This window comes from Schistocerca piceifrons, chromosome 3 (assembly GCF_021461385.2).
Source record: "Schistocerca piceifrons isolate TAMUIC-IGC-003096 chromosome 3, iqSchPice1.1, whole genome shotgun sequence".
In the NCBI taxonomy this organism is placed as follows: domain Eukaryota; kingdom Metazoa; phylum Arthropoda; class Insecta; order Orthoptera; family Acrididae; genus Schistocerca; species Schistocerca piceifrons.
This window is the reverse complement of record NC_060140.1, coordinates 437,741,659-437,767,815: the sequence shown is the minus strand read 5'-3', so window position 1 is coordinate 437,767,815 and position 26,157 is coordinate 437,741,659.

Here is a 26,157-nt window from a genome sequence, read left to right as displayed (position 1 = left end):
TTTTCGTCATGCGATGTATTTTTCGCTAAAAGTACTCCCACGGCAGGGTACTGTTACAGAACGAAAAGTACTAATTTGTATGGAGCTTGGCTCAGTGCTCCGACTATGTCAGGTGATTATAGGATTACAGTATGCTTATTCCACAATACATCTATCCTTCCTCGTCACCGTCAGTGCGTTCGACCGGAACCGCGACTACTAGCATATCTGCCCTCACATTCCCATGCAGTTCAACACTAGATCACTGTCACGTCCAAGTATCCCACGAATTGGGATATTGCACAATACGACCAGTCAGCCAATTGGAGACCCACAGCGACATTCTTTTCAAACATTGTCGGATACGAGTAAGCGACATCTCCGTGCCCTTCACAGTGATCACCCAACGTACGACGCCGGTGACTCCCGCTTTAAACCCTGCTAGGCATGACAGCAATAGTAATACACTTTGGTGGCCATTTTGCTATTCACAGAGAATTGTAGCTTTGATCATTTACATACCCGCCAATGTTGTGTTAGAGCTGCACTGATATCCGATCATGTTGTCTGGGTGCTTCACTGTTTTGTCAGGCCGTATAGTAAATATACTCAGCGATTTCATAGCGATTAAAGTCTGACAGCCAGTGCAGAGTAAGAGATTTTTTTTTTAATTTACGATACCTGACCACTTTATCGAGCCTCATACCCATTTGTATCGACACGGTGTAAGTTTCGTTATCTTAGCCCTCCTGGTTAGCCGCGCAGTCTAACGCGCTGCTTCCCGAGTGGGAAGGCGTGCCGCTCGGCGGCACGAATCCGCTCAGCGGATTAGTGTAGAGGTCCGGTGTGTCAGCCAGCCTGTGGATAGTTTTTAAGGCGGTTTTACATCTGCCTCTGCGAATATGCGGGCTGTTCCCGTTATTCCGCTTCAGTTACACTATGTGGGCGATTGTTGCGTAAACACTGTCTCTACATACATGTACACCATAATTACTCTACCACGCAATTAGTTGGGGTTACACTAGTGTGGTCTGAGACGTTTAAGGGGCGGGAGGGGTGTGGAGGGAGTGGTCCACTGGAGGCCGAACCGCATAATAAGCTTGGGTTAGGTGTGGGGCGGCGGTGGCGTGAGTGGACTGTTGTGACCTGCTGTGGGGTTGTGAACCACTGAGGGCTACTGCTTGACGAAGCCTCTCCATCGTTACTAGGTTCCCAGTTCAATACACAGTGCACACAATACACAATCGATATCTCACATGAACAGCCTTCTAAACAATTGCTGCAATCAATCGTGTCCACATATGTGGTGGTATACCACACATACCTTAAAATAATATACCTCTCATGCCCCGAGTTCTTCTGGGTATCATAGGTTTAAATGCAGATATTGTGGATGTGATCATTAGTACCTTAACATATACCCACTTCAGTGTATTAGCTCTTTTCCTCTAACAATCTTTCGCCACCTATGTCAAATAATTTACTACCTGATGTTATATGTATGATCATAATTGCACCACTAATGTACTATCTGTGTCAGAATACAGTAATCGTTCTGCGTACACACATCCTCACTTTAACACCTGACCTGTTGCCAGGGAAAAGTTAGATTTAATTGCTTGCTCTTGTCACACGTACTTGGAGGTACTAAAGGGCCTAAAAACATACTACTTCTAATTAGCTATAATTGTTAGTCTGCAAACATTCACCAGTAACCATATCCACACTTATACCCCTAACACCCCGTATATAGAAATAAACTATGTAGCAGTTATGTACAGCCTTCGATATTAAGAGACTAACGGACTTCTTCTGACAGAAGTATACTGCATATTTTTGTAACATTATCAGCTGGTCTACCCACGGAAACGTAGTAGTCGTTTGGTATGTAATAATAAATACCTTCAACCAACTAACTTCACTTGTGGTGTTTGCATTTCTATTTATTTATGGAATTCTGAAACTAGGTTTCTGCTAGACAGGTGTGTGCCTCGGTGTCAGTATAAAAGATTCTGTACCCTTTTCAACGATTCGCTTCTATAGTTGGCATGGCAGTGGATCTTATATTCAACTTAACGTGTTCGATGTCGCCCAGTTCGATTAATTTGCACAGCAACATAGACGCCTGAGAGCTGAATTACGTAACTCGGAATTCGATTACGTACTGTATACATGAAGACCATAAGTAAACGTCCAAGAAGGCCATATACAAAGATTGATCACACATTCACAAATCTGAAATAAAACCTTTAGTGCTTCTTTCTCACAAGTGTCTACGCATTTTTGTTCCTACACTTGCTACGTATAATAAGAATTAATAAAGTAGCTTATTTTCCGTGCATTACCTCACTATTCACGTGTACTTCCTAGAATGTTGCAGCAAAATATTCTGCAAAATCGAGCGTAACAAAACTGTGTAGTGCTCATCCTTCTAAATTACCATTTTATTTCAATGTTAATTTTTCTTAGGCACCTATTGCGTAATTGTGTTTGCATCTAATAATGAAAGTTAGTTTACAATTTACCACTATTGCTTCAACCACAATACATCCTCCCGTAGAGATCAAGGCAATCACAAGCCGCAGAGCAGCCAGCCATCTCCTCCGCCGTGTTCCATTTCTTGCTCTCTCATACCAGTCGTTATGTATGGTATTTTTTAGGAAGGGCTGGCACCGTGTCTCCATAGATACCTTCCTCCGCCTGCCCCATGTTTTTCGTCTGTTGGGGAAGATACCGAGAAAGGTATCGACTACCTCGGTGGGCCTGAAATTAAACGAGATATTTGATTCTCATCAGGACTGTTTACAGTGTCATACGTCACATCCGACTCATAATGTTACCACCATTGCCTGTGTACTCCAAGAATTTTGCCGCAATATAAATAATACAAAAATTAAAGTCTTGCTTTTGTGTACCCCGTACTTGAATTGATTGACAACCTGTAGACGTGGAGCTTTAGCTTTGACTTAATAATATTGTTTGATTGAATCTGAGCTATGATTCTCGCATTTAGCCCTATCTGGTACGTGTGTTCCACTGAAAAAGCTCATCCCAGGTAAGTAAACTGTTTCCTCCGTCTGGATTTGCTACTACCTGTACGACACTGGGGACCTTAATCTAGCTAATCGCTAATGATACTGCCTTATGCCGTCATTGCGTCGTTTACAAGAACTCCAACCTTGCTCGCTGAATTTACTCGTTCCATTCTTTCAACTGTGCGATAGCTGCATCTCAAACCACGAAGCTGAAGTGGATACGTTGAACGACTATTCAACGTATACCCAGATATGGCGATACCATCGACAGCTGGCAGTTAGAGTACCAGTTGCCCATGAACACTCATTTCGCTTGACGATGGTGTAGAGTAACTGTCCGAAAGCTCGTGAAATTTTTACCGCTTTAAGCGGTTTGAAGCCGGAGCACAATTTACTCAAACAGGTCTAGTTTGACACAGAGGGGACAGGGAGTCGGCTGAGAAACATTCAGGAGTTTTCCGGAGGGAAATTAAGGGCAACCTCGAAAAACTAAATCAGGGTACCCAGATGGGGGGATCTGTTAAAAAAACGGCGGCATCTCGTTCGGTATATACGTATTGTACAAAACTGTTTCACTAAGAAGGCAGTTAATACTGTAAAACGCTATTGCTACGCCATTCAGTTATCACTTCCTATCACGGCACACTGTATCGATTTACGCTCAGTCTGAACAGGCTGCACCCTAAATGGGTCTCCTGTAGACTCTTTCATGTGACGTATTCACGCGCACTTCCATAGCCACTTCCCTATCTTAGACTTCTGCAGGCAATAATTTATCTGCTGGAGTAGAATATTTCTGCGTGGAAACTGTGAGTTTGGTCATAGTATGTCGTCCGAGTTTGTCTTGCTATAGTGAATTAGGCATGTTAATTGATTTCGTTCCGGATTAAGGTAATTTGGTTCCCGGCTTAGAAACTTTCGCTGCATTTACCCCCTTGTACGTGGCGTGGTTTGTCAGATTATAGAGCAATATAATTTTTCCGTGATATAATTATTAACGGGGTGAATAAAAGGTCCTTGACGACGCAACATCTTAGAATACATAGAATAAACACACAATTTTATTTCAGTTACCTAAGGTGTCAAGTTTATTGTTTAAGCTTACTGTTCTTCCACTCAACAAATTATATCGCGCACTTTAATAATGTGGTGATTTTCCCTCATCTGTTGTAGTAGGGTCAACATGGACGGTAATTAAAAGACACATATTCCGTTGAACTGGATCTGTATATGAAATACGAGATCTTATACTCAGTTACAGAGCTATATATTAAGAGTGTACAGAATTTGCGTCTGTTACGAATTTATTTTCAATCCCCCTGATCTGCGTTCAAGTTAATCTTCCACGTATTCCTTAACACCCCATGAGTTCGTGTAACAACTATGTTCTACAACGAAATATGTTCCCATTAGCTGCATTTAAAACTGTGAGGTAATAAACTCCCTTAAGAAGAGACGAGAGTTTCATTTAAGTTTTCACCTATGCATTAAATATTGTGACGGTGTTGAAAAGCGAGAAACGAGCGAGCAAAGACGGATATGTCGAGATGACTTCTGCCACCACACTAGCTCAGATTTTGACACAGAGGGCAAAAAAATTTGCATGACATGAATTGCATCTATAATATCTAATGTACATGTACATGTACAGTGAGTAGCTGCATGACATCTGTGGTAAGGATTACAGTTTCAATTTGTCTTGTTTAGCTATTGTAAAACTCCCTTTAAATTTTCAGCAGACCCTATTATGAACTCCGATTGTCTTTCGAGAGATCAGCAAAAAAATTCCTTTTTCACTTGTTTCAGCGGACAACTAATGTAAATTATATCAGCTCTCACTTCTCAACCCTGGCTCAAATTCCCTGTGACCTGTCATGAAACGTGTCTCACTTGCTAAAACTGTTAATAGAATGGTTGACGGTGTTTTGGTAGTTCGAAAATAGGTACTGTTTTTCGAAAAGCATACATATTTCATCGATTTAGTTCAAGCCAGGACTCACAAAATACCTTACTTCCAGTCGCTGGGCACCAATACTTGCCATTTAGAAGTTGGGATAAACCATTTTCAGATAGTCTTATTCGTAAACGAAATATTGCGGGATACGTCTAATGTATCTTAATATCCGCAGCGCCTGAGATAGCTTACTGACTCCTCATATCAATTCAGAGCTGAAATAAACAAATTCGTTTATTTTAAAATCTAATATATTTTATAAACAAATTTTTTGTCGTAGTACTTTTACTATCCACAAACGAAAACAGCATCCGCGTTGCAACTGACACAACAGATTTCCGAATATGATACTGCTTTATAGTGGAAAAAGCCGTACTGGAGAAACTAACGTTTCGGCCACAGTTACAATGACCTTGTTCTGGATCACCAGAAGAGCCAGAAGAAGACCATTGTAAGCATGACTTACACATTGGTTACTTCAGAATAGCTTTTTACAATGTGACGCGTTACGATAATGAGAAAATGTTTATGCCAGCTGACTCTGGCCGCGGAATCCTACGAATTTATATCTCTGTCATATCATGAAACATGTACATACAATTATAATGCAATATCAGGACTGCCATGGTGGCTGTACCCATCATTATATCCGAATCACACTGTAAGGGCAGGGTAAAATTAATACTGTACTATGATCCTGCTCATAGAACAAGTTCCATAGGATCAGTCTAGAGGTCTACACGGCACGGCGCGAACACTACACTTACTATATGTCATTTCCTTCATGACGTAACACTGAAAACATTGTCAGACAACCTCAGTATCATAGCAATGTGTTTAGTTTAGATTTTCTGAACCGAAACTTCCATTTCCTTGCTTGAAAAACAGTTTAAGCATCCCTCGATAACGACTGAAATTTTCATCTGAGAAAGAGTATAAGGTGCTACACATTTCACAGCTTAGGGAATAAAGAATTCGAGAAAAGATAAAGATGAAAAAAATCTTACATCCCCATAAAAAGTTTTGCGTTTTAGTGTCTTTGCATATGCAACGATTCTTGTGGTAAAGGCCTCAGCACTTCTCTTGAATAAAAAGTGAAACTGCAAACACAGATTTTCATCTGCTCATAGCCACAATACCGTAAAATCTTCAACTGCGTCGTCTGCGTGAACATTATTCAATAGTAAGCGTTACTTTTCGAAAGTGCCCTATCAAATACTGCACACATCGTGTTTTGTGGGAATTGTAAAACATTATGTTCTCCATAAAACTTTGCACTGAAATTACACTACACCTTATTTGCTGCATAATTTCCGTTCTGTTCCTTGTCTTTCCAAATGACATTTCGTGAATCTACAAGTTGGAAAACTTAGAAATTCAGTTGCCTTACCGAGCGAGTTGGTGCAGGTGGTTAGTACACTAGACTCGTATTCGGGACGATGACGGTTTAAACCTGAGTCCGACCATCCTGATTTAGGTTTTCTGTGATTCCCCTAAATCACTTCAGGAAAATGCCGGGATGGTTCTTTTGAAAGGGCACGGCCAACTTCCTTTCCCATCCTTCGCTAATCCGATGGGACTGACGACGTCGCTGTTTGGTCCTCTCCCCCGAAATCAGGCAAACAAAAAGTTGCCTTGTTTGACAGTAAATTATTGATATATAAGAAACGAGATAAAATATAATGCAGTAATAGAACATATCACGATGCTCGTTTCTCCGTCTGTAGGTAGATGTCAACAATATGTTTTGGAATCTGGTGGAGAAAGTTTATTATTAATTTTTATGGAAAGTAAACCAAAAACGCCATTGTTTCAGCGATAACCACCACAACTACCTTTTCATACACATGAGACACTCTCCCCTATTTCGTTAAAATACCAAACGAGCTACTCTTCATTGAATACTTTCGATCCCCTCCATCAACCCTACATGGTGAGAACTTCATATTACTCAGCAATACTTAAGAAAAGTTTGCAAAAACAGACATAATGTCTTATGGGATAACAGCAATCAGTGATTTTATAAAGTTACTTGAAATCCGTCTTGATTGCAATTTTTTTTTATTCATATGACCGGTTTCGGTTCATTCTGAATGAACCGAAACCGGTCATATGAATAAAAAAAATTTGCAATCAAGACGGATTTTAAGTAACTTAACAAAAGGACGGGAAAGTATAGTGTAGACATTCTCTTTAGCTGATTTGTTGTTCTCATAATAAAACGTACTCTTTAGTTCCCTTTCTCATCATTTTCAGTGCGTGATTTCGTTTCAGAATGTTTGCAAATGTAGTAGTTATATATTTAGCTGAATCGACCACCCTCATATTTTCCAGTAGAATTTGATAGTTCTATCAGACGGCAGCGAAAACACGACTTCCAAGGTTCTCCCAATATCACCTTGTGGGGTGGCGGTTAATTTGTAAAAATATATAATTGCTGTATAAATGCTTGCAATACAAATGTTTGAATGTTGAATCAGTTTCAGGCTTTTAGAATGTTGTTAATGCTGTCTTTCGCCGTTCTCAACACTGGCTCTCTATTTACTTTTTAGCACCCAGAAAGTGATTTAACAAAACGTGAAGCCTGTAATTAGAGTTCCTAGTGCCCACTTCATCTGAGAATACCATTATAGCTGCAGCTTATAGCTCTGAGGAATTAGGGGATTGTCCGGGATTTCTAATCAAAAATGATTTTCCAAAATAGTTGAGTATATATTCTGAAATTCACTGATAAAAAACACAAGTATCCCTACAACCTAACTAACAGAGGAGTTCAGAGTCTAATGCGCTGATGCAACTATAAATGTCTGAATTAAATGTTAAAAAGAATGCTCGCCATAATTTGATGACAGTAATTCATCAAACGCCACGCTAAATAATTGGTAGAATGTCTGTCCCGCGACGGCACGTGGAAATACGACAATACGCAAACTGAAGCTAGATAATGAAAATCATCCCAGAATTAACCCTTCACTTGAAATGATTTCATGGTTCCGCGTATCTCTAGTAACTTAATACGGCTCCCGAGTCTGTTTGTAGCAGTGATACCGATGCGACGCGACTCCCGACACAGATGGCGTGTTATTCAGCATCTGGAGAGAACTGGGGCCTTGCTTCCTCGCGCAGCGTTCTTATATATAAAGCCGCGGTGTGGACGGCTAAGGGAACGCCTGATCAAATCGGCTCTCCCGACTAGCCGCTGGGCTAGTAACGTACCACTTCAAGTTACATAATAATTTATAGCTTCTTTTGCTGATGGCCGATGAAGCTCTTAATTTAAATGTGCATTCAGCACGCAGGTAAGTATTGATAATAAAATTTTGACGTGGCTAAGTTAAATATTTTGGGCGAGAGAATTAATTTAATTACACTGCACGCAGTAGATGAGCTCTGAACTGGCCCTTTTGAGATCCGCTATCGCTATAATTTTATAGGTATTCAAAAGAAACTTTTCACATCTTCATAGTCATAGCAGACCTCCAACCTATTTAAATCTAAACATCCTAGCCTTATTTATTAGCCTACTTAATCTATCTTGCTTCCTTCAGTTTTGAGACGAAAACCAGAAATCATGAATTTCCACTATAATCTTAATTTGTGAAATCCAAAGTACTGTTTTTATTAAATCATTATGAAAGATGAATCTAAATATAAATTTTGAAGTCTCTAGCTCTTTTCTATTGCGCCAATGATTTTTTTCAGAAAAATGTCCGAATTTCGAAAATGGCTGAAGTTATCGAACTGATATTTAACACACATTAATTTAGTATAATTCCTGACATGCTAGAAAAGTTTTAGGTCATTTGCTTGATTTTTAAGGTATTGCGCAACATTTATGACGTCAGAGCTAGTTACAGCAGACTGGCTGGCACACAATGGAAACTGATGTGAATTTACTACAGCGTGAGTAGGCTGCTTCCCTACGTCACCCTCTACTTAAATTTTTTGTTTATGAATGTTAATGAATGAAAAAAAATTTAATTACAAAAAGGGAAGCAAGAGTACAGTTTAACTCCCTATGAAAAATCAAAATTGAAATATAAACATGTAGAAACATTAAAGAAAACTGATTACCTACATTAATTATTTAAATTGTGGGCATGTTCACTGCCTTTTAAACAATGTCATTACTCAAAATATTAAGCAAAGTCAATGAAATATTTTGGCATACATATTGCCTTAGACAAACAAACACATACAAATTGAAAAATTATAAAAATCTTAGATCCATTAAATATATTAAATACATTTTTACATACACAAATTCAAAGAAAATAACATGATACATAAACAGATGATAATCTCTTAGCAGTCTTTTCTAAACCTGAAAGAAAAGTTCACAAATAATTTTTACACACGTGGTTGTAGCCGCTTTGGCTGGCGTCCTACACTTCCATTCACAAGGGTAGAGGAGGGGAAGTTGCTATGGTGTGCGTCCTTCTCCATCACTCTAAATTACATGGGGAAAGGGGAGGGGTCACTGTGAGTTGTGTCCAAGTCACTCCACGCTTTCACGCAGCTACCAGGCTGCCATTATCTGGTTTGTCCTGTAGAACAAACAAAAAGAGTGCCTCAGACTCTGTTCACTTAATATCTATGGGTTGGTCACAATGAAATGGGGATATATACATTTTATCCTTCAATATTTTGCTGGAACAAAGTTAACAGAACTTTTTCAATTTTACTCTTGTGGTTACTTAATTGTCATAAAATCGGTAAACAAATGGCTCCAAACGCCGTTAGTCATGTACTAGAGAAAATTTATGCTCCTAAGGCATACAATCATAAATCATATTTAATCTGAATTTATTATTTCTGGGCCGGAACACTGAACCAACGCTCGGTACATTCCTGATACATTTGTATTTTAAGCACTTAACTGACTCATCTTTGATTACCTTATTCTTAGAGATAGTATGAGTATGATTAGTGGTTGTTTTCTCAGCTTCTTTGTACATGTGAGTAACTTTTGGTAATAGTACAGTTGTGAGTGTTCAAAACACACTACGTTTAGTTGACTACTAAATCCACTTATTGGTCCTCTGCTGTTGTCAGTTCCACATCTGCAATTAGGTACTTACTTACTTTGAAGTGTATTTATGCTGAGCTAAAATTAATGTTTCACGTCTGCCATTATGTTACTTATTTACTTTGCTAGTGTATGAACTTATTTAACACTCACTGTATTAACATTTAAAGCATAGGATAGCACATTTATTTCATATTCATAGTGTATTGCAGCTGATTAGTTTGCTCACGTGGCAATCCATTTCCACTCGATCGGACGCTGAAACCTCAGGTAGTCTCTCTCAGACCTACCACTAAAGTGCATCAAGTAGTTATGGACGAGCGTAATGCTAAATTCCTTAAACCTATAGGACACCTTGAGCTGCTCTGTCTCATCTAACATAAGGGTACTTATGGTCGCATTCACGCCTCCAACTCATAACCTCAATACGTGTAGGTGTATCCTGTCACACACTACACTAAAATAATGGCCAGCTCCAATCTTATAAATACTTCAGGGACGTGTCCTTCACGTCTCAACCACAAACACTGCTCAATTCTATTACACTGCCTTTCCTTGCTACACCAGGTGAGTTTAATCTTACAACTTATCTGCATATTTTTTCCTAACACTAAGCAATCTCTTTTACTATTTATTAGTTAGCTCTAATGCATACACTAGGTTTCACTACCACTTCAGATCCTGCTTGTACATGAATTCTTATATCTTTTTAAATTACTGTTGGTGGACCATTTCCAATAAAACAACACTTTGTACTTACTATATTACCAGGGTACTATACATAATTGTTACTCAAATACATTTGTATCTTAATTACGTCATACTTCCCTATTGTTTGTCGCTATTAGGTTTGTCACATTAGGTATTTTTCTTCACTAATCGGTGGATAGAATGGTTACAGAACTCATGGCTTGATAGCCATGACGGAAAATTTTTATATTAGAAAGAAGGGGTCAAAACTTTGGTGGATAGAAAAGATGAAGAATGAGTGAGACCTGAAAAGGAAAGAAGATCTCACACAGCTGGGACTGCACAGCTGCCACACTGTGTAGAGGTTACAGAACAACCTCCTCCCTACAGCATTCATTAGCTTAATGCTGGCTTGATAGACATAACGGAAAATTTTAGTATGAAAGAAGAGGTCGAAATTTTTGAGGACAGAAAAGAGGAAGAATGAGTGAGACCTGAAAGGGTAAGAAGATCTCACACAGCTGGGACTGCACAGCTGCCACACTGTGTAGAGGTTACAGAACAACCTCCTCCCTACAGCATTCATTCATAACCTTTGACCACGCCACGTCGATCTGAAAATACTTTATGATGCCTTTTTAGAACCTGTCTCAGTTCTTCCTTCTGATTGGCGGAAATTTTATCGATTTCCTGCAATTTAGCTTCTATCTTGTCTAAAATAATTGCTTCTTCTTCTTCTTCTTCTGTGTTTAGCTTACTTGTACCAAGATTAACATCCTCGTCCCAATACCTCCTATTTTTCAGAACTCGTATAGGCAGCTCCCAAGTTTCATGATCAGTTACTACATGTTTATCACTAAAAGGTACCGGTTATTGGCAAAACCATTTTTAACTGGCTTCTTTCAAAGTCAACAACACTCTGATATTTTGACAAGAAATCTATGCCAATTAAAACCGCAATACTAAGATTGTTTACAGTTAAACATGGATGATCAATTAAATTACCATTAATGTTAAAGGGCAGCAAAGCTTCTTGCTTTATCGTTTTTGACACCTTGCCAGTAGCACCAATTATTCTTAGTCCTGATACCCTCATTACTGTAAGCTTGTCTTTACCAGGTAATGCATCAAAGGACCGAGATATTGCACTCACCTCACTTCCACTGTCTAAGAGACAACGTACATTGATACCCAACATATTCACTATTATTATAGGGTGGCTTATTCTAGGTTGTACAGGTGGTTCCTCAAATTCATCTAATAGTTCCTTTTGGATTTGTCTCCAACTAAAGTGATCAACATCTGTCTTCATTATATTTAGGTCACAGTGTGTAGGGGTTTCCTGAATTACATTTTCAGCTGCCTTTTCCAGTCGGTCTATTAATTTTAAATCGAAACACCGCACGACTTCATTACATTTAGCTTGCTGAACATGACCCAAATTACTGTAGTCTGAGCGATTCTGCGCCTCCAGACCGGGCATAACACTAGTTACAGCTAAACAACTTTCACCATTATCGTCGGTTTCCTTCTCAAGTGACATCTGGTCACAGCTACTGGGTTCATCGACCCCCAACAGGCTACCCTCTACATTCTCACTTATTTCCTGTCCTAAATCTATTAGTACATTATCAACATCCTGCACAGGCACTTTAGATAAGAGCACATCATCCTCATCGTAAATATAAGCATGAATTTCTTCTGCTTCTTCACCTGTCAATTCAGTATTTTGTAGCTCCTCCCTTCTCTTTCTCTTCCCACCTAGAAAGCGTCTCTAACACGGTATCTATCAAATACTGTGAGTGATCTAATATTTCTGTTGTATCCTTAGATGTTACCGACTCTTTATCCACATGTTCAGTTTGAGTATTCTGATCTGTCTTACCAATTCCCTTAACTACTGGCTTAGGAAAAGTAACCGCCTGGCGAGCGCCAGTGTCCTCATAGACGGGAACTAGTTTTCCTGCCTCGGCCTACTGCTGTTTCCTTTATTTTCATTGTAGTTAACTGGCATAGCATTACTTTCCGTACTGTTGTTTACATGCATATTTCTGTTTGGAACAAAATTATTATCCCTTGGACGCCATTGTTGGTTCTGATAATTATTTCCCCAATTTCTACCTCTCTTAGGATGGCGAACACCTACTGTTCTGATGTTTACATTGCCATTTTGCTCGTTCCTAAAATTACTACTATTGTTATTAGCATTTCTGTTATTACGTGCTAGCTCCTCATTGGCAGCAACACGTTCTACACGTTCCAGATATTCAGTGAAACGATCCAGATTGTCTCTAGGGGCAGATATAATTCTAGTTTGCCAATACCATGGCAGTTTGGCTTCAAGACCCAGTATTATCTTTTCAGGTTTCAGCTTTTCGTCCAAATGTGATAAACGTGAAATCCATGACCTAGCAAACTCTTTAATAGATTCCTTGCCTGCATTGAAGCGTTTTCCACTCCAAAATTCTCTCAACACTTCATTTTGCTTATTGCTAGACCAATACTCATTAATAAAAGCTGTTTTAAATTCCGCTAATGTTTTACACTTTAACATAACATCAGCTGACCAACGCATGGCGTCACCTGCTAAATGGCTTCTAATAAATGAGATTTTCTCTCGTTCAGACCAAGTTGGTGGAATCACATCTTCAAAATCGTTCCAGAAATCTAGGGGGTGGATATTTTTATCTGGATCAAACCGCAAGAACTGCCGACACCCGATAAAAGCGGCGTTTGCAGCTACAACTTGTTGTATACTACCATTACCAGAAGTTACTGAAGCTACTTTACTCTCAATGTTAGCAATGTTAGTACTGATATTTTCTACTTTCATTTCAACATTATCTACTCTTTGTACAATATGAGTAGTGTCAGTTTTTATTGCTTCTACTTCTACTTGATATATGTTTACTTTTATATTAACATCTTTAAACCTATCTGAGCACAGTTCAGATTCCGCCTCGATCTTTTCTGTTAACTTGTGCTCCAGCTTCGCATCTTCCATTTGGAAGTCTTTGAGAACCTCAGCGACTTCGGATTTTATTGTCTTATACATTTCAGAAAATTGTCGAGCAACCTTTTTCTTAATATCCTCATGATTGTAATCAATTTTACAATTCAAACTCTCTAGATCCTCTTTCAACTTATTGCAACCAGCCTTGAAGGTATCGTCCATTACCTCCAATCGTTTATTAACATTTATTTGGCTGGCCACAATTTCATTCTTTAATTCAGCATTCATTCTAGCTGACATTTTTGCATGACTGCTTTTGACCTCAGTTATTTCAGACTTTAATTCAGCATTACTACTTTTGACCTGTTCACTTATTTCAGACTTTAATTCAGCATTATTGGATTCTAATTTATTGTCCATTGCCTCAAACCGCATATTAAAATTTGTTTGACTGGCAGCTATTGCTTGTAATATAACATGTAGATCAACAGCCCCAGCATCTTTGGGTTACTCATTAGCTGGCTTTTTATCACACTCAGGTGACGAAAAACTAGCTCCAACACCAGAATCATAAAAACTAAATGAAACTTCTGATTGATTAGTAATACCTAACTGCTCCTTCTTAAACTCTACCATCTCTGATGACTGTTTCATTTTTAATTCATCAGAGAAACTATCATCCAATAAATTTACAATTTCTACTTTCTGCTTTACTACAGGGGTCTCTATTATTGAATCATTGCCCCTTCCCACACTACTGTCAGGAGACAATACTTCATATTTCACTTTAACATTACTACTTTCATGCATATTTATACTTGAACCGTTGTCTGGATTTACAGTTCCCTCAACAGACATAGGTTCTGATATAAGTTTAACCTCAGTTTCCTTTGGCGGTTCCATCGCCAACAGTCTTTTAGTGCAGGTTAGTAAAATTTTTAACAGCTTTTCACTTAACTTAGTTCCTTCTGCACGACGTATGGCGTTCCCGGCGCGGCGTACCAGGATTCCTGATGCGACGTGGCACGTTGAACTGCAGACGGCTCTCCGACGGCTGTTGGGTGTTTGCGTGGCCCGCAATTGCAGGCGCTGCGCCGGCTGCTCCAGCGGACGACTGCGCTGCGGCGAGACTGGCTTATCGCGATGCCGGCAGCACCGCTAGACTCAGTGCCAGCTCCGTCAATCCAGATGTGTTGTTAATCCAATTGCGTCGTCCACATGCACACGTAACACATTCACTGTTCTATACTCAGTTGCGTGTCACATTTCACTCGCGAATCCGAATAGTTAAAAAAATCACTTTCACTTAGTTGATTTCCCGGCCGATGCACCATATGTGGGGCGGCGGTTAATTTGTAAAAATATATAATTGCTGTGTAAATGCTTGCAATACAAATGTTTGAATGTTGAATCAGTTTCAGGCTTTTAGAATGTTGTTAATGCTGTCTTTCGCCGTTCTCAACACTGGCTCTCTATTTACTTTTTAGCACCCAGAAAGTGATTTAACAAAACGTGAAGCCTGTAATTAGAGTTCCTAGTGCCCACTTCATCTGAGAATACCATTATAGCTGCAGCTTATAGCTCTGAGGAATTAGGAGATTGTCCGGGATTTCTAATCAAAAATGATTTTCCAAAATGGTTGAGTATATATTCTGAAATTCACTGATAAAACACAAGTATCCCTACAACCTAACTAACAGAGCAGTTCAGAGTCTAATGCGCTGATGCAACTATAAATGTCTGAATTAAATGTTAAAAAGAATGCTCGCCATAATTTGATGAGAGTAATTCATCAAACGCCACCCTAAATAATTGGTAGAATGTCTGTCCCGCGACGGCACGTGGAAATACGACAATACGCAAACTGAAGCTAGATAATGAAAATCATCCCAGAATTAACCTTTCACTTGAAATGATTTCATGGTTCCGCGTATCTCTAGTAACTTAATACGGCTCCCGAGTCTGTTTGTAGCAGTGATACCGATGCGACGCGACTCCCAACACAGATGGCGTGTTATTCAGCATCTGGAGAGAACTGGAGCCTTGCTTCCTCGCGCAGTGTTCTTATATATAAAGCCGCGGTGCGGACGGCTAAGGGAACGCCTGATCAAATCGGCTCTCCCGACTAGCCGCTGGGCTAGTAATGCACCACTTCAAGTTACATAATAATTTATAGTTTCTTTTGCTGATGGCCGATCAAGCTCTTAATATAAACGTGCATTCAGCACGCAGGTAAGTATTGATAATAAAATTTTGACGTGGCTAAGTTAAATATTTTGGGCGAGAGAATTAATTTAATTACACTGCACGCAGTAGATGAGCTCTGAACTGGCCCTTTTGAGATCCGCTATCGCTATAATTTTATAGGTATTCAAAAGAAACTTTTCACATCTTCATAGTCATAGTGGACCTCCAACCAATTTAAATCTAAACATCCTAGCCTTATTTATTAGCCTACTTAATCTATCTTGCTTCCTTCAGTTTTGAGACAAAAACCAGAAAATCATGAATTTCTACTAAAATCTTAATTTGTGAAATCCAAAGCACTGTTTTTATTAAATCATTATGAAAGATGAATCTAAATATAAATTTTGAAGTCTCTAGCTCTTTTCTGTTGCGCCAATGATTTTTTTCAGAAAAATGTCCGAATTTCGAAAATGGCTGAAGTTATCGAACTGATATTTAACACACATTAATTTAGTATAATTCCTGACATGCTAGAAAAGTTTTAGGTCAATTGCTTGATTTTTAAGGTGTTGCGCAACATTTACGACGTCAGAGCTAGTTACAGCAGACTGGCTGGCACACAATGGAAACTGATGTGAATTTACTACAGCGTGAGTAGGCTGCTTCCCTACAACCTGTCGGGCTTTACGAACTGACGATGTAGATGATTTTCTTCCATCAGTCCTATATGGTATAGATTCCATATCACGCAACGATACTTAAGAAGAAGAAGCATTAATTAGGAGTCAAAACAAAGAGATCTCTAGTTTGAAATACTTACATCTCTTAATGTAATACTTACGACAACTCGTGCATTAATTTTCGTTACAGTATTCTTTATTTCTACAGGAGACACTTTTGACAAAGACCCTTATTTTCACAATAGGCCATTATCATGTACAATGGAAGTCATTCCCTCATGTCTTAACAAATGTCCTATCATCCCACCCCTTCTCCCTATCAATGTTTTCCAAATGTTCCTTTCCTCTCCGATTCTGCGCAGACATCGTCATTCCTTACCTTATCAGTCCACCGAATTTTCCACATTCGTCTGTAGCACCACATCTCAAATGCTTCAATTCTCTTCTGTTCCAGTTTTCCCACAGTCCATGTTTCACTACCATACAATGCTGTTCTCCAGACGTACATTCTCAGAAATATTTTCCTCAAATTAAGGCCGATATTTGATGTTAGTAGACTTCTCTTGGACAGGAATGCCCTTTTGGCCATTGCTAGTCAGCTTTTGATGTCCTCCTTGCTCGGTCCGTCACTGGTTATTTCAGTGCCTAGGTAGCAAAATTCCTTAACTTTATCTACTTCGTGAAAATCAATCCCGATATCAAGCTTCTCGCTGTTCTCATTTCTACTACTTCACATTAGCTTCGTCTTTATTCGATTTACTCTCAACCCATACTCTGTATTCATTAGACTGTTCATTCCGTTCAGCAGATGATGTAATTCTTCTTTACTTTCACTCAGGATAGCCATGTCGTCAACGAATCGTATATTGATTTCCTTTCACCTTGAATTTTAATTCCACTGCTGCACCTTTTAATTTCCATCATTGCTTCCTCGATGTACAGACTGAACAATAGGGACGAAAGGCTAATTTCATTTCTTACACCCTTTTTAAGACGAACAGTTCGTTCTTGGTCGTCCACTCTCAAAATCCCCTCTTGCCTTTTGTACATATTGTATATGACCCATCTCTCATTATAGCCTACCCCTATTTTTCTTTGAATTTCGAACACCTTGAACCATTTTACATTGTCGATCGGTTTTTCCAGGTCGACAAATCCTGTCAATGTGTCTTGTTTTTCCTTTAATCTTGCTTTCATTATTAACCTCAACGTCAGAAATGCCTCTGTCGTGCCTTTACCTTTCCTAAAGCCAAACTGATCATCCTCTAGTGCATCTCACCATGATGTAATCTAACTGATATCTGCCCGTGTCAAACGGCCATTTCCTGGTATACCTATTCCTCTTGTGATTCTTGCACGGAGTAATCGCTATTACTAGCTGAAACTTGTTACAGAACTCAATTAGTCTTTCTGCTCTCTCATGCCTTGTCCCATCCCATATTCTCCTGTAACCTTTTGTTTTACTCTTTCCCCCTTCAACTGCATGACTATTAGATTTTCATATCCCTTTTCTTACTTTATTACCCTTTCAATATCCTCATACACTTTCTCTGTCTCTTCATTTTCAGCTTGCGACGTCGGCATGTATGCCTGAACTATCGTTGTCGGTGTTGATCTGCAGTCGATTCTGATAAAATCAATCCTATCACTGAACTGTTCTCAGTAACACACTCTCTGCCCTACCTTCCTATTCATAACGAGCCCTACTCCCGTTATACCACTGCTGTTGACATTACCCTATACCAGTCTGAGCAGAAATCCTTGTCTCCTTTCCACTTCACTTCATTGACCCCTACTACATCTAGATAGAGCCTTTGCATTTCCCTTTCCCGATTTTCTAGTTTCCCTACCACTTTAAAGCTCTGACATTCCATGCCTGGACTCATACGACGTTATCCTTCCGTTAAATATTCAATCGTTTTTCCCAAGGTAACCTCCCCCTTTCCAGTCCCCTCCCGCAGAGACGATGGGGGACTATTCCGGAGTCTTTTGGCAATGGAGAGATCATCATGACACTTCTTCAATTACAGCCCATGCACCTCATGAATGCGTCATAACGTGAAACAAATGAGGTCAACTATTTTTTTGTTGTTACTTCTTCCTAGTCGCTCCATAAGAATGGAGGATTCTTTTTTTTTTATTAAAGTGACAGACTAAAAGTTACAGATATAAATTACATTCTTAAAACACGGTAGTAGAATAACGAATGGTTGATTAAAATGGAGTACTGCACGTTCACTAAAATGTTGAAATAACTGCCCACGGAAAATGGTATTGGGGAAGGGGAACGTCAGGCGTTCTGTAGGGTTGATTGTGCGGCTACAGGAATCCGCTGGGTAGTAGCTATGGAGATGTACGAAGGTGGTCGTAGCGGGAGGAGTACTTCGGTGGGTCGGCAGGGCCGTAGAACCATAAGTTGAGGGGATGGGAAAAGATGGCGCACAGAAGGGGAAGAGAGGGCCCTGATACGAAGAGACAAGTGGGCAAGAGTTGAAGCTGATTGATGGATAAATATCGGGACGAATATTATGGGCAGGAAAGTGGAGTACGTTGAATCTGCTTTGGGGTAGGGTATGAAATGTGTACATGTGTAGTAAAAAGTAAACAGTATACACGAATTATGCCTTAGGCCTGTTACGACTGGCAGCTCTCTCCGTACAAGGCACTACGTGGAATGATCTACAACTGTATGATAGTGGGACACGTGATCAGAATGTCACCAGCCTCTCAGGCCAGTAATGTCAGTACATGAATCCTGATGATACTATTGACTACTTATTCAAGCAGGTCCTCATTTCCTCTAACAAGGGCTAAACCTACCAGTGAAAGAGTCCCTACCGCAGGGAAAATATCTCGAAGAAACCGCGAACCATTTGGTTCCTTAAATCAATCGGTTGTGGAAACGCTTATTTGTGGTAATACACACATCTGCACTCAGAACTCTTTAAGTAGAGATATTGTGACGTATACACCGAGGTGACAAATGTCATCGGATACCTCCTAATGTCACGGAAACGCTCGTGTGTAGTAATACACAATTCTACATACTCAACTCTTTAACTATAGATAGTGTGACGTAAACATTGAGCTGACAAAAGTCATGGCATACCAGCTAATATCGCGACGGACCTCGTTTCGCCCGGCCGCAGTGCAGCAGCTCGACGTGTGACGGACTCAGTCGTAAGTGCTCTGAGGAAACAATGGGCCATGCTGCTTGCAGAGCGTCCATGATTGCGGAAGCGTTGCTGGTGCAGGATTTTGAGAACGAATTGACCGCTCGATTATTTCTCATATCTGTTCAATGGGATTCATATCTGGCGATCTGGATGGCCATATCATTCGCTCGAGTAGTCCATAATGTTCTTCAAACCAGTCGCGAACAACTGTGGTCCGGTGACTTGGTGCATTTTCATCCATAAAAATTCCTTGTTTGCTTGCTGTAAATGGTCTCCAAGTAGCCGAACATAAACATTTACAGTTAATGGTTGGTACAGTTGAATCAGTGCATCAAGTCCATTCTATGTAAATATAGTTCACAATTGTGTATATCCACCAACATCTCGCACAATGCCTTGTTGACGATTTGGATCTATGGCTTAGTCTGTGGCACACCCGGACCCTATCATCAGCTCTTCCCAGCAGAAATTGAGCCTCATCTGACCAGGCGACGATTTTCCGTTGGTCTCTATGGTCACAATTGAAGGAGAGGCGCTGCAAATGATGTCGTGTTGTTAGCGAAGGCATTTACAACTCTGGGGACTGATGACCTCAGATGTTATGTCCCATAGTGCTTAGAGCCACTTGAACCATTTTGAACTTACACCTCTCTTCTCCTACCATATCCAATTAGCGCCGAATTTCGCCGCGCTGTCGTAAAGGATACGTTCCTCCTACGTCCCAGCTTGATTTATGAGATTTTTCACGCAGTGTTGCTTGTTTATTAGCACTGGCAACTCTACTGAAACGCTGCTGCTCTCGGTCGTTAAATGACTGCCGCCGGCCACAGTGTTGTCCGTGGTGAGGGGGTATTGCCTGAAATTGGTATTCTCGGCGCACTCTTGTCACTGTGAATCTCGGAATATTTAATTCTCTAACGACTTCCGAAATGGAATGTGCCATGCGTGAAGCTACAACTGAAATTCCTAATTCCAACTTTGTCAATTACCGCCGTGCGACCCTAATGACGTCGGATACCGTTTCACGTGTATCATCTTGATAGAAATGAAAGCTCCGGCAATGCTCTTCCATTTTGTAACTAGTGTACGCAATACTGCTGCAGTCTGTGTATATGCATATCGCTATCACATGACTTTTGTCTCCTCAGTGTATAACACAGTTACATTGCCTTGATTATAAGTACGGTTTGAAACAGAGAACTAACATGGTGCATTAACAGCACGCATCATCGGTTCATACGCCATCAAACATCGATATACACTGGAGCTCCAAAGAAACTGGTACAGGCAAGTCTATTCAAATACAGATATGTGTAGACAGCCAGGATACGGCGCTGCGGTGCGCAATGCCTATTTAAGACAACAAGTGCCTGGTGCAGTTGTTAAATAGGTTACTATTGCAATAGCAGGATATCATGATTTAAGTGAGTTCGAACGTGGCGTCATAGTCCGCGCACGAGCGATAGGACGCAGCGTCTCCCAGGTTACAAGGAATTGCGAATTTTCTCGTACGACCTTTTGACGAATGTACCATGAATATCAGGAAGACCGTAAAACATGAAATCTCCGACGTCGCTGCGGCCGGAAAAAGGTCGGACAAGAACGGAAACAACGAGGATTAAAGCCGGCCGTGGTGGCCGAGCAGTTCTAGGCGCTACAGTCTGGAACCGCTTGACCGCTACGGTCGCAGGTTAGAATCCTGCCTCGGGCATGGATGTGTGTGATGTCCTTAGGTTAGTTAGGTTCAAGTAGTTCTAAGTTCTAGGGGACTGATGATCTCATAAGTTAAGTCCCGCAGTGCTCAGACCCACTTGAACGAAGATTCAAAGTGACAGAAGTGTAACCTTCCTGAAATTGCTGCAGATTTCAATGTTGGGCAACCAACAAGTGTCAGCAAGCGAACCATTCAACGAAACATCATCGGTATGGGCTTTCGGAGCCGAAGCCCTACTAGTGTACCATTGACGACTGCACGACGCAAAGTCATACGCCTCGCCTGGGCCCGTCAACACCGACATTGTGCTGTTAATAACTGGAAACATGTTGCCTGGTCGGGCAAGTCTCGTTTCAGATTTTGTCGAGCGGATGGACGTTTACTGGTAAGCAGACGGTCTCATCAATCCAGTGAACCTGCATGTCAGCAGGCAACTGTCCAAGCTGGTGGAGGCTCTGTAATGGTGTGTGGCGTGTGCAGTTGGAGTGATATGGGACCCCTGATACGTCTATATACGATTCTGACGGGTAACATGAACGGGAGGGTCGCGTCTCATCACCTGCATCCATTTATGTAAATTGTGCATTCTTATGGACCATAGTCCTGAACTGGTACAGAGTAACTCCAGGAACACTCTTCTGAGTTCAAACACTTCCGCTGACCACCAAACTGCCCAAAAATGAATATTATTGAGCATATATGGGATGCTGTTCCGAAGAGATCTCCACCTCCCTCGTACTCTTGCGGATTTATGGACCTGCAGGATTCAAGTTTTTCTCCTGCACTACATCTTATATTAGTTTAGTCCATGCCAGGTCGTGTTGCGGCATTTCTACGTACTCGCGGGGGCCTTACACACTATTAGACAGGTGTACCAGGTTCTTTGGCTTTTCAGTGTACATATGTCATATATGACTAACCTTTGGTCTCATTTCAAAATCTGTTCATCATATTTCTTATAGTTTCCATACGTTATCAAAACTAACTGCATGACCCATTTCACCCTACTTCCCTCCCCCTAAGGCAACGGCCTTGCTGCAGTGGGTACACCGGTTCCCGTGAGGTCACCGAAGTTAAGGGCTGTCGGACGTGGCCGGCATTTGGATGGGTGACCATCCAGCCGCCATGAGCTGCTGCCATTTTTCGGGTTGCACTCAGCCTCGTGATGCCAATTGAGGAGCTACTCGACCGAACAGTATCGGCTCCGGTCGAATTAAACCATGATAACGACCGGGAGAGCGGTGTGCTGACCACACGCCCCTCCTATCCGCATCCTCAACTGAGGATGACACGGCGGTCCGATGGGCCAGTTGTGGCCTGAAGACGGAGTGCTCTTTTTTTCTCCCACTAAGATTCGAAGTTGTACCCTTTTGGGTAATAAAGGAGAATAATCGTCTGCCTTCTGTTATGTACATGTGAAAGGAAACATCGGCGAGCTTTTCCTCTGATATATGTTCGAATTTATGCAGAAGTGTAACACGGTCCACACACAACGATGCTTCCAACGTGGTGCCCGTTCACTTTGTCAGCTCTCCGCTGAAACACTGCACGGGACTGCTGGAAGCTTTTACGGCAAAAGAGCGCCCAGGAAATGGCGGTCTCGTCCAACACTGTCGGCCGGTGCGGCCCGCCAAACGACACCTGACACGCAAAGTGGACCACCGCGGACGAGGGCCTACGGTTGACGTCCGAGGGGCCGCAGTCCGTTCGTCCCATTTCATTTTTGGCGGCGCTCGGCAGCCCGTCCGTGCGCCGCATACGCCAGACAGTCACAGGAGCCGGCGGTCGGCAGGGCGGGCCGAGGCTTTTGCAGGTGGCGCTAATGGCGCACGCACGCTGCCCCGGCCCGGCGCGTCGCTTAACAGGCGTGGCGCGTCCCGCCCAAATATGAAGCTGCCGCCAACGCCGCTGCGAGGCGTGCAGGAATTCCGAGGGCTCAGCCAAAGTGGCGCGGAGCTCGCTGCGGAAAAGACATAATCTGTCTCGTGAAACACTAGTATTCCGCTACCAGTATAATAGGTTTACAAAGCACTGTACGAAAATTACGACGCTGCGTGTGTTACCATTTTATGCGCTTATACAGATATGTAGTTTTGTGGAATTACGAGTGACAAGTCCGTTAAGGATTACATGAAAGCTGAGCACATGGCTGAGCAGTATGTGGCTGGCAAGTAGCTGTAGTGCGGCCGATTCTGGTGAGTCAGGCTGGATGCCAGACAGAGCAGCCGGCCGTTCGTCGCAAGGATTAGTCCAGCCTAGGTGCTGGGCGGCGGGTAAGAAAGATCCGGTGACTTGGAAACCTACAGGGCGAAGAAACTCAAGCGGCATATGGAATGCGGTATGCGGAAAGCAGCATGCCCGCTGAGCAAGTAAGATGGAGACTGACAACGCACACAATAAATAACTAATATATTCGTAAATCGTCCCACTCTATGACCATGGTGCAAGAACCGCGCTTTATATTCAGTAACAAGAAACAGTCTCAACTGCAGATGCAGTATATTCTTAACTGACGAGATTCGCTTTTTGAGGCATCTTCAGAATCCCTACATGGAAAAAATACATAAAAGCCGATTAGGGATATGCTTCTATCTAGCATAAGAAGGTGGATTTCTTTTAAGTACTATAAAAGCATTAAAGGGGGACTTAGGTATAGTAACTGCGGGAAACGCGGTGGTCATAAGTAGTCGAATGGCTGCTGTGCACCAAAAATTCAAAAGTGAAAGAATTTAAGAAAAAGAATGTTGCCTTATACTAGTAACGAAGAGCCTAATTGCAAAGTGGCAACGGAACAGTAAAAGGCGCGACGATCCTTACCTCCAGCTGTGTCCTTAAGAAGTACATAGACACAACAGGTTGTTTACGAACAGACGAAATATACATTTATTATGGTAATTTTTTGTGTGTTTGATCAGTCTGTAAATAACTAGCTCTTTATTCACATGAAGAGTGCTACTGACAAGCGATTTCAGATCCATTCCGTATTTCTGGGTTTCTGGAAGGCTTTTGACAGTGCACGACAGAAGCGGCTCGTAGTGAAATTGCGTGCTTATGGAATATCGTCTCAGTTATGTGACTGGAGTTGGGATTTACTGTCAGAGAGGTAACAGTTCGTAGTAATTAACGGAAAGTCATCGAGTAAAACTGAAGGGTTTTCTGGCGATCGCCAAGGTAGTGTTATAGGTTATTTGTTGTTCCTTATCTATATAAATGATTTTGGAGGAAATCTGAGCAGTCGTCTTCGGTTGTTTGCCGATGACGCTGTCGTTTATAGACTAATAAACGCATCAGAAGATCAAAACAAAATACAAAACGATTTAGAAAAGATATCTGAATGGTGCGAAAAGTGCCAGTTGATCCTAAATAACGAAAAGTGTGAGGTCATCCTCTTGAGTGCTAAAAGGAACTCGTTAAACTTCGGTTACACGATAAATCATTCTAATCTAAAACCGGAAATTCAACTAAATACCTAGGTATTAAAATTACGAACAACTTAAATTGGAAGGAACACATAGGAAATGTTGTGGGGAAGGCTAAACAAAGACTGCGTTTTATTGGCGGGACACTTAGAAAATGTAACAGACCTACTAAGGAGACTGCCTACACTACGTTTCTCCGTCCTCTTTTGGAATGTTGCTGGGCCGTGTGGGATCCTAAGCAGATACGACTGACGGAGCACATCGAAAAAGTTCAGAGAAAGGCAGCACTTTTTGTATTATAGCGAAATATGGGAGTGAGTGTCACAGAAATGATACAGGATTTGGGCTGGAAATCATTAAAAGAAAGGCGTTCTTTCTTTGTGACGTAATCTTCTCACGAAATTCCAATCGCCAACTTTCTCCTTCGAATGCGAAAATATTTTGTTGACACCGACCTACATAGGGATAAACGATCACCACGATAAAGTAAGGAAAGATATAGGTGTTCATTCTTCCCGCGCACTGTACGAGATTGGAATAATAGAGAATTATGAAGGTGGTTCGATGAACCCTCTACCAGGCACTTTGTTTTTGACTGAATCCATGTAGATGTAGATGTTATATCCATGTATTTCTTATGGAACTCTTGTCCTTAGTTTGACGCCATCAAATGCTTCATCTCTTAAGTAATTGGTTTTACATCTGAATTACTTTTATCGCCCACTTTAAATCTGTTTTTAATTTGCGTGAACGTTAACTGTAGCTACATGTTTCACTTTATTATTATTTGCTGTACTTTCCGACAAGTAAACGCCACATAGCAGAGCATCCATCCTCTGGTCGGTAGCCGCCTGCCTGCCAGTGGCACGTACTGTGTGCACTTGCTGTCATGTATACAGCCACTGCACTTTGTTCACCGATATTTGGGCCAAATTATGAAGTGTGGTCCTATCTAGGCATCGAAGATACAGATCGTCGCCACTTTCACGGTCCCACTACTAATTTGCGATTTTACACGTCGTTGCTAGGCTTTTTAAATTCTTTTACTTTTGAATTTCAGATACGTACAAAAATTTCGACAACTATTCGCGTTACCCGCAGATCCTATACGTAAGTCCACTTTCAATCTAAACACTTTATAGCATTTTAAAAAAGTTTGGAGTACCTTATCTTGCTAGATGGGAACATAACCCTAATCTGTTCTTCAGTATTTTACCCCTGCATAAATTCTGAAGTTGCTTCCAAAAGGCGAAACGCGTCCATAAAATGTATGCTGTGTTTGCGACGTAGACTGTCTTCTCCCTACTGAAAACTGAATATATTCACTGAAAATACCAAAAC